The sequence below is a fragment of the Salmo trutta genome, unplaced genomic scaffold (genome assembly GCF_901001165.1).
Source record: "Salmo trutta unplaced genomic scaffold, fSalTru1.1, whole genome shotgun sequence".
Lineage (NCBI taxonomy): Eukaryota > Metazoa > Chordata > Actinopteri > Salmoniformes > Salmonidae > Salmo > Salmo trutta.
Genome location: NW_021822233.1, coordinates 155,460 through 166,246, shown reverse-complemented (window position 1 = coordinate 166,246; position 10,787 = coordinate 155,460). Strand labels below are relative to the sequence as shown.

Here is a 10,787-nt window from a genome sequence, read left to right as displayed (position 1 = left end):
GTCAAATAAAAAACGTTTTGTCGTTGGTGACCAATAACCGAGACAAATTTACGACGTGCTGGTTGGCCTCATCATAACTACAAAGTAGTCAGTAAAATCTCATCGTAAGTTTCAGGGAAATGAATAGATGTGACCCTTGACCTTCAGAGAGAGAGCGAGAGGAGCGTTGGTGTTGGCACGACGACACGCTGATACAGGACGTTACACTGCCACCTTCCCTTCTTCTGTTCATTTTACTCCCTCGCTCTTCCCCTCTCTCTCTCCATCTCTGTCTTTCCAACACAACACAGTAGCCAGGGCTAAAGATAGGTATTCCACTTTGACCCGATCTGCAGCTCTCCCCAGGAGAGCCCAGGTCCCACTAGTAAAACCTCATACAGTGCAGAATGTCCTCCTCTCTCCTGACTCCCCAGTCTCTATAAAAGGGGGGAATAAAAACGGCAGGAGAGAATATTCAGCAAGTCGAGCTCCCTCACTTTAAATCAGGATAAAAGAGTGAAATGGAAAATAATAGCTGGAACAAACCCCTGGATGGTAGAGGCCTCTAATGGAAACACATGGCTGAAGGCTGAGGTGTTGTCAGCAAGCCGCCACGCGACTCTCCTTTTTGATAATCTGGCCTGCCATAAAATTAGAATAGCAAATACCTCCTGACAAAGATGCATGTTCCTCCTCCATTGTGTCATCATAAAAACCTCCACTGGTGACTAACCCGGACGCCGCCGCAAACTTCAATTTAAATTTACAGCGCAGCGAAAGGAGAAGTGATATGCACTCAAAAATTTTAATAACCTATTAAGTTACGACTTCAATTTCATTTTATGAATATTTTCCTTGGGGAGCACCAGCCATCACCAGAGAAAGATAGAAATTTAAAAAAGATAAATAGCGCCATTAATCTACAACATTTCTCTTCCATTATCCTTGAAAATGAGGAGTTATTTTTGCTCAGATCCTTTCGTAATTAGCTCCTTACAGTTGATTCACTAGCCAGAAAATGACCATGTTCAGAAAATTACAAATTTGTCATTAAGTGGAATTTAACATAATATCATTTATCTTTATATATTCCCTTGCTGACAAGCGGCAGACTTGGATGTTGATCAGTCTTTGTGTGTCAAAGCTTGTGTGCTGTGAGCTGTGTGCTGTGTGCTGTGTGTAAGGAAGGAATGAGCAGTAATCTACAAGGAGCAGGAGTTTTAACACGAGGCTGGGTTACCAGGTGACAAAACAGTGGTTTTGGGTTGCTTTCAGAATAGTGTCCTACTAATGGTACAGCCATTTGAAAGAGAGGCTTGACAGTTGTGTTGAACTGAGAATTGTAACAGGATGTAGGCTAATTCAGTTCACCTCATACATTGGTGACTGCTGACGTAAGAGTTACCACATTCAATGAGTTTCATGTAAACGTTTAAATGTTCGGAATCTCATATCTGACTTAGTCTATAGTATTTTCTGCAAGACTTAGCTTCCTGATAACGGTGGGCCTGCAAAGCTACATTGTTCCACAAAATGTTTTGTCTAGTATACACTTAATACAATATTTGTAATATTACCGTAAATGTAAACAAAGCACAAGATACCGTTTATCCAAATAACAATAACATAACCACCAATAAAACCCATATTTCATGGAGGAAGAAATATGAATCATTTATTGAAATAATAGTTTCTAGTCATTTTGAAAAGATGTGTATTGGGACAGACAGTTCTGTGGTGCTGCTGTTCCTGCTGCTGTGTGTGTTCTGTCATTTGTCAGTTTTACCACACAACTAAAATGTAGACTATGGACGGTCATCATCTGAGAGCCCACACGCGCGGCACACAGCAGGCTCTCCATTAACACTTAATTGATCATCAGAAGGAATGGGAGAAAAGAAATGGACTTGATAATGACGAGGAAGGAGAGAAGCCATTTTGTACAAGTCCCATTACTGTGTAACAACATTCTTGTTTAGTTATTACTCTCCCTGTGACTAAGAGAATGGGAGGTTCATGGTCACATGCTGTATTTTTCTAACGTCGTCAAGTCTGTCTGCATCTTCCAACTGTGTCCCACTACTGTAGGAGTACTAAAGACATTCAAGGTCTTACCACATGCACTATCTAGTTATTTAGACCTGTTGGGTGTCTATGAGTAGTATTGTGGTACTGTGCAAAAGAAAAAATACAAATATCATACTTTTATAGTTTAGTCTGCATCTTCCATATGTGTATTGTATGATTACTACAGAAGCAACGGTTGAATGCTTAACCATTTCAAAACCTTCAAATAGTACTGCATAGAAAAGGAAGACGATATTGTGAAAGTAAACTCAACACAAAACAGAAGGATTTCGTACAACAACAAAAAAGATAGTAAATGAAGATAATATGGTTCGATTTTTAAACAGGATCACACGGATCGCCATCAGAAATTCAACGATGCAAACTTGCACAAATCCATGTCTAATATGGAGAACGATCCCGTTGTTCTGCATTGTGTGGTGGATGTGGTGGTAATATGGCCAAATTGGGCATCCTTGTAGTACAATAGAGCCTTCATTCAAATCAAGTGGTTAATGCAGGCGCTGGCTAGGCTCGTCACCCATGCCTGCTCCCCAAAAGCACATTACTGCTAGATTTAAAGCTAATAAACTCATTTCATAATAATATGTGCGGCTGGGCTGGTAATAAATCATTAAGGGACTTCTTGTTCCCTTGATATAGTATTGAGGCACTGACCCCAATCAGCATGTGTGACAAATATTTGGAATTACGGTGGGGAGTTGATTAATTTACCAAAAGCCTATAGATTCTCTGAGTGAGACGATGATGCGTTCATACACTTCAAGAGCCGGGTTCCTCTCCAGGTTTCTTCCTACTTTACGGAGTTTTTCCTAGCCAATGTGATCTAGGGGGCGGGTTACTGTAAAAGCACTTTGTGACAACTGCTGATGTAAAGGGACTTTGTAAATACATTTTAAAAAAAGGCATTATAAATACATTTGACTGATTGATTGAAGTGCCTCTGCGTTCGAGAAAGTGGGGTAAAAAGATTGCTGGAAAATGGCAATACAAACGGGATTACAGTGTGTATGACAGAAAAAAACAGCAGACATTTCTACGGGATATTTTCTGGGTTCATGAAGATTTAACCGTGATCAGAAACCCAACAGATTGTGTTCTTGATTTAACCTTTAAACCTTACCGCACAAGACATATTTTAGTTTGGCACAGTTGTGTTGCAGAGGTAGGAATGGAAATATACAGTAGAGAGATCCTGGTATCTTCTCAAAGCGCAGGGTATTGAAGTTGACATTTAAATATGGGAGCAGAAAGAAAGTGAGTGACTGACATGTATTCATAGCGAATACCTTTAGAGATGAAATCGTCAACTTGGTATTCAATCACTTACAATAGCAAAAGAAAAGCACCAAAGTGCATCCTACATTTTACATTTTACATTTTACATTTTAGTCATTTAGCAGACGCTCTTATCCAGAGCGACTTACAGTAGTGAATGCATACATTACATTTAAAAAAATTCTCCGTACTGGTCCCAAAGAACAACGCAACAAACGATATCGCAAACATTTTTCACCACCCACCTACTCCTTCCCTGACTCTAAACAATACCAAACAGCCCAGCTCCTCCCTCCCTGACTCTAAACAACACCAAACAGCCCACCTCCTCCCTTCCTGACTCTAAACAACACCAAACAGACAACCTCCTCCCTGTCTGACTCTAAACAACACCAAACAGACAACCTCCTCCCTTCCTGACTCTAAACAACACCAAACAGCCCACCTCCTCCCTTCCTGACTCTAAACAACACCAAACAGCCCACCTCCTCCCTATCTGCCTCTAAACAACACCAAACAGACAACCTCCTCCCTTCCTGACTCTAAACAACACCAAACAGACAACCTCCTCCCTGTCTGACTCTAAACAACACCAAACAGCCCACCTCCTCCCTCCCTGACTCTAAACAACACCAAACAGACAACCTCCTCCCTCCCTGACTCTAAACAACACCAAACATCCCAGCTACTCCCTCCCTGACTCTAAACAACACTAAACAGCTCCCCTCCTCCCTCCCTGACTCTAAACAACACCAAACAGCCCAGCTCCTCCCTGTCTGCCTCTAAACAACACCAAACAGCACACCTCCTCCCTCCCTGACTCCAAACAACACCAAACAGCCCACCTTCTCCCTATCTGCCTCTAAACAACACAAAACAGCCCACCTCCTCCCTGTCTGCCTCTAAACAACACCAAACAGCTCACCTCCTCCCTCCCTGACTCCAAACAACACCAAACAGCCCACCTTCTCCCTATCTTCCTCTAAACAACACCAAACAGCCCACCTCCTCCCTGTCTGCCTCTAAACAACACCAAACAGCCCACCTCCTCCCTGTCTGCCTCTAAACAACACCAAACAACCCACCTCCTCCCTGTCTGCCTCTAAACAACACCAAACAGCCCACCTCCTCCCTGTCTGCCTCTAAACAACACCAAACAGACCACCTCCTCCCTTCCTGACTCTAAACAACACCAAACAGCCCACCTCCTCCCTTCCTGACTCTAAACAACACCAAACAGACAACCTCCTCCCTGTCTGACTCTAAACAACACCAAACAGACAACCTCCTCCCTTCCTGACTCTAAACAACACCAAACAGCCCACCTCCTCCCTGTCTGCCTCTAAACAACACCAAACAGCCCACCTCCTCCCTGTCTGCCTCTAAACAACACCAAACAGCCCACCTCCTCCCTGTCTGCCTCTAAACAACACCAAACAGCTTACATGCAACTCACATCGATTCAGTTCCCAGGGGCTCAAACCAATCTCTGTTGTTTTCAGCCACTCTCTCTGCCTCAACCTGCGACACATCAACCCTATTACTCCATCCACCCAAGATGACTATGACTGATTCCACAGCCAAACAATCAATTGGTATCTCTTTCACTCTCTTTCTCTCCCCCTTCCTTTTCCGGATGTACAAAATATCATGACAAAGTGTCAGTGGTAATAGTTCCACAGAGTTCAATAATAGAGTGATAAGGCAATCAGCGTTTGACCTTGGAGGACAGCTAATTCATCTGCCCATCTATCTTCATTATTTCCTCTGAAATGAGTACAAAAGAAAACCTGAACAATTCATTCATTCTGCTGCTATGACAATTGCATTTTTTATCCCCCTAGTAATGGCATGGCTTGTGTTTTCTTTACCTGATGCAGCAGTTTCTGTGTCTTGGACTTTAGAGTTCTGACAACAGTGGAACTGTCTGTGGGAGTTCTAGAGTTCTGACAACAGTGGAACTGTCTGTGGGGGTTCTAGAGTTCTGACAACAGTGGAACTGTCTGTGGGAGTTCTAGAGTTCTGACAACAGTGGAAATGTCTGTGGGGGTTCTAGAGTTCTGACAACAGTGGAACTGTCTGTGGGGGTTCTAGAGTTCTGACAACAGTGGAACTGTCTGTGGGGGTTCTAGAGTTCTGACAACAGTGGAACTGTCTGTGGGAGTTCTAGAGTTCTGACAACAGTGGAACTGTCTGTGGGAGTTCTAGAGTTCTGACAACAGTGGAACTGTCTGTGGGAGCTCTAGAGCAGGAGGTATGAGTTCTGAGATCTAAGATGGTTTAGTTGATATTATCAACAAAGTTTGACAATACATCATTATTTCCCCCAAAACTTACTATAAAAAGGCAATGTTTTCTTCCCCGTCTGTGTACAAATGTAGTGTAAACGTCTTCAGAGAGAGCACAATTTCAAACCAAATGTTTTATCAATTTCACAAGGCACTGGCAAATTATTTCTAATGAACGCAATAGTTAGGTTTTGTTTGAGAGACTCTGGTTGTAAAAGCATCATAATCTAGCTAATAACTTGATGGCTGGGCTCAGTACAAACTGAGGGCTGGATAGTCGAGACAGACCAGTCCAAACTCCTTTACCATCTCCATGCCCATCCTCATCGTTGCTAATATCAAATCAAACTTCATTTATATCGTTGTTTTTTTTACAGAGGATTCATTTCAAAGTGCTTACATGTGAGAATGCAAAGCAAGGCCATATGATAGCAGAGCAGAGAGGATAGAGAACAGAAGGTAAGGCCTGTGTGTCTGCTGTTGGGGGAGAGGAGGCAGCGTGTGTTGCCTGTGTGGATGGACGTTTGTCAGGAGACAGTGATAAAAGGGGGTTGAGGGGGCCTTGCTCAATGCTATTCACAGACAATTTGTAAGGCCGGCTGTTGAAGCCTTGCCAAAGCCTTGTGGAACAGCTGGAGCCCTACGGTGATTGATAAACGAACGAACGCAGGGGCCCGGCCGGCGCCCCCAAGAACTTCATTCTGATATGAATGAGGACAAAAGTGCGACAACATTCAGTGAGTGTTTAATATTAGCGTCATTAAGTGTGAACAGTGGACAAGCCCCCTCAGCCTCAGCTGGGGATACACAAAGCCCACAGAGAGGGTCAGGACCCCCTGCTAATTAACATTTTGATGACAAAATACCCCCTTTTTGTAACTGTTTCCTAATTAATTCACACTTCAGGCCGGGTGATTAAAATAACGTTTAATCTGGATTTGAAGGAGCTATTCGTCTATGGACGTGATGGCTGGCTGTTTAGCTCATTACACAGCAGGGTTAGAGTTAGGTTCAGGGTTAGAGTTAGGTTCAGGGTTAGAGTTAGGTTCAGGGTTAGAGTTAGGTTCAGGGTTAGAGTTAGGGTCTATGGACGTGATGGCTGGCTGTTTAGCTCATTACACAGCAGGGTTAGAGTTAGGTTCAGGGTTAGAGTTAGGTTCAGGGTTAGAGTTAGGGTCTATGGACGTGATGGCTGGCTGTTTAGCTCATTACACAGCAGGGTTAGAGTTAGGTTCAGGGTTAGAGTTAGGGTCTATGGACGTGATGGCTGGCTGTTTAGCTCATTACACAGCAGGGTTAGAGTTAGGTTCAGGGTTAGAGTTAGGTTCAGGGTTAGAGTTAGGGTCTATGGACGTGATGGCTGGCTGTTTAGCTCATTACACAGCAGGGTTAGAGTTAGGTTCAGGGTTAGAGTTAGGTTCAGGGTTAGAGTTAGGTTCAGGGTTAGAGTTAGGGTCTATGGACGTGATGGCTGGCTGTTTAGCTCATTACACAGCAGGGTTAGAGTTAGGTTCAGGGTTAGAGTTAGGGTCTATGGACGTGATGGCTGGCTGTTTAGCTCATTACACAGCAGGGTTAGAGTTAGGTTCAGGGTTAGAGTTAGGTTCAGGGTTAGAGTTAGGTTCAGGGTTAGAGTTAGGTTCAGGGTTAGAGTTAGGTTCAGGGTTAGAGTTAGGGTCTATGGACGTGATGGCTGGCTGTTTAGCTCATTACACAGCAGGGTTAGAGTTAGGTTCAGGGTTAGAGTTAGGGTCTATGGACGTGATGGCTGGCTGTTTAGCTCATTACACAGCAGGGTTAGAGTTAGGTTCAGGGTTAGGGTTAGGTTCAGGGTTAGGGTTAAGTTCAGGGGATAGGTTCAGGTTCAGGGGTTAGGTTCAGGGTTAGGTTCAGGGTTAGAGTTAGGTTCAGGATTAGGTTCAGGGTTAGGTTCAGGGTTAGGTTCAGGGTTAGAGTTAGGTTCAGGGTTAGGGTTAGGTTCAGGGTTAGGGTTAAGTTCAGGGGATAGGTTCAGGTTCAGGGGTTAGGTTCAGGTTCAGGTTCAGGGGTTAGGTTCAGAGTTAGGGTTAGGTTCAGGTTCAAGGTTAGGTTCAGGGTTAGGTTCATGTTCAGGATTAGGGTTAGGTTCAGGATTAGGTTCAGTGTTAGGGTTAGGATCAGGGTTAGGGTTAGGGTTAGGTTCAGGGTTAGGGTTAGGGTTAGGGTTAGGTTTAGGTTCATGTTCAGGGTTTGTGGACATTACAGCTGGCTGTTTAGCTCATCACACAGCAGGAAATAAAGGACCTAAAGGGTATACCATTATCTTCCACTTTACGGCCACTTAGGTTTTTTAAATGTTATGATATGAAATGCTATGACCACTCTTTTCTTCAGCTTAACACAAATCTTTTTTTGCCCCAAAATGATACCAAGTTTTATTGGTTTTAGATAGATAGTGTTTTAATTCCGCTTTATGTGTTGAAAAATACCATTCATAACACATCATACATAGCTATCAAAAAATCTATCATTCATATATATATATATATATATATATATATATATATATATATATATATATATATATATATATATATCTGTGTGTGTGTGTGTGTGTGTGTGTGTGTGTGTGTGTGTGTGTGTGTGTGTGTCTAACAGACAAATAGCCAGACTGTAAACACACTACCTAACATTCATAGATGTTACAGTTTTAAGGTTCCTTCTCTTTCCTATCAGATAGACTCTAGCTAAAAATAATACTACTAATTATATTCAAATAGCACTTACAGTATATGACTATGTTTTAAGTCATTCTTGATGTAATTCCTGGTCTGTGATGTGAACAATATTTTCACTTGCATGATCGCGTGTACAATTTTTGTATATTGTCTGTAAGGGTGGCTGGAAGCCTAGTGGTTTAGAAAGTTGGGCCAGTAACTGAAATGTCGGTGGTTTGAACCCCCGAGCTGACTAGTTGAAAAATCTGTCAATGTGCCCATGAGCAAGGCACTTAACCCTAGTCGCTAAAATGTTGTTGTCCTGTAAGAAGTTTAATCTCTGTGAGAAAAGACAATGAAATGCTGTCTATCTATGCAGCAGTGTAATCTTCTTTCCTTCAGAACCAAACATAGCATATACATGCTAATCCTACAATAGTCAGAACCCCACAACTTGACAAAACAGAATCTTGCTTGTCTCTTTTGATCATATTGAGAAGTAGAACCTATAATCTAATTCCCCAGCGAAGTGGTTTTACCATGCTAATCGTTCCATAAACGCATTTTAAACACATATCGACAGGAGAGTATAAAAGAGTTGCAATGGTTCTCGGTCACAGCCTCCTGCAGATTGTGTGACCCATGTGAGTACAGGTCATTGAGACACGGGGTGACCAGTTCAGTCATGGGTGATATTGTCCATTCACTTACTGGGTTCGCTGCTTTTTAAACAGAACAGAAACATCTTTATTAAACAATAGATGTTTTATTTTTTTGCGCTGTTGCATGATGGTATTTGGATACAATGAGTTAGGATTCATAGGATATGGTTTTAAAACCCAGACACACTATTATAGGAGATGTATAAAGAACCCATGTTCATACTTTTCTCTCTATAATCTAAGGCTTCTTTTGTTTTCTTTTGTTTTTGAAGTCATCATATTTTTGGGAAAATCAAATAAGATATTTTCTCCACCTATAACAGTGATTTTTTGTCTCTCTCTCTCTCTCTCTCTCTCTCTCTCTCTCTGTCTCTCTCTCTCTCTCTCTCTCTCTCTCTCTCTCTCTCTCTCTCTCTCTGTCTCTCTCTCTCTCTCTCTCACTCTCTCTCTCTCTCTCTCACTCTCTCTCTCTTAAAGTAGAGAGTGTACGAAGCACATTCATCCCTAACCTATTTACTGGCTGGGTAGTGCTTAAGACTTGAACCGCAATTTGAAAAGTTTTCCATCACTAAGTGAAATGTATGGCTGTGACTGGGTTGGGGGGATTGTTCTTGCTATTTATATTTTAGGAATTCAATTTCAGACGTTTCCTTACTGTGACAAAGGAGAACATCCATCCAGTCATTTCATAGCATTCTGAATCTAGAACCTGCCAGGATTCTACCGTGAATGACTGAATATTGATGAACTTGATGAAAACTCTCAATGCGTCTTTTTCCCATTTTTTTTTTTTACATCACCTTAGAGAATAGGATAAGGGAGGGGGGAGGGGGTGTCTCTGACGGGTTCTTCCCCATGGAAAGAAGCACCTCTCTCAATATTCAGAACCCCAGTGTTGTGTATGAAGTCTCAAAAAAGGAGATATCAATCTCACTTTGAAGCTGTGGGGGCTTCATTTGTTTGTGAAGGATGTGAGGTGCTGCCTAAATGACTATGCCAATTCTTCAAAACCCACTTGCAGTTGACACACCACTGCTTCTGCATTCATTGTTTTGGGCCCAAGTTTGTGGACCCTATGATTGAAATTGTGCCCACTTTTCAAAGTCTTGTATCGCAACGAAGAAATAGACACATGCCATTGATATTTGTTACTCTAGTCGGCTATGAGTTTAATAAGATAAAGGACGTTGAAAAGCTTTAAAACATCAGCTGAACTATAAAACCTTTAAAACATCAGCTGAACTATAGAAGAAGAAAAAAAATTACATTTACTATGCATATTCTTGAGATAAATATTTTTACTGCACTCTTAGAAAGAATGTGCTATCTACAGCACCTTGAGAAAGTATTCACACCCCTTGACCTTTCCCACATTTTGTTGTTACAGCCTGAATTTAAAATGGATTGAATTTAGATGTTACGATGGTCACTGGCCTACACACAATACCCCATCACGTCAAAGGGGAATTATTTATGTTGATGAAATAAAAAAACGGAAAAATCTTGAGTCAATAAGTATTTAACCCTTTTTTATGCCAAGCCGAAATACGTTCAGGAGTAAAAAGCTGCTTATCAAGTCACACAATAAGTTGCATGGACTCACTCTGTGTGCAATATTAGTGTTTGACATGATTTTTGAATAACTACCTCATCTCTGTACCCCACACATACAATTATCTGGAAGGTCCCTCAGCTGAGCAGTGAATTTCAAACACAGATTCAACCACAAAGACCAGGGAGGTTTTCCAATGTCTCGCAAAGAAGGGCACCTATTGGTAGATGGATAAAAAATAAAA

The 10,787-nt window shown here is 41.9% G+C and overlaps 1 long non-coding RNA gene across 1 annotated transcript; it reads left to right on the top strand.

Annotated features, from left to right (window-relative positions):
• Window positions 1–6,504: 6,504 nt before the first annotated feature.
• Window positions 6,505–7,442, top strand: LOC115181233 (uncharacterized). Its single transcript, XR_003873326.1, has 3 exons — window positions 6,505–6,642; window positions 6,697–7,218; window positions 7,291–7,442. It is a non-coding gene; the product is annotated as an uncharacterized LOC115181233 (long non-coding RNA).
• The last annotated feature ends 3,345 nt before the right edge of the window (window positions 7,443–10,787 follow it).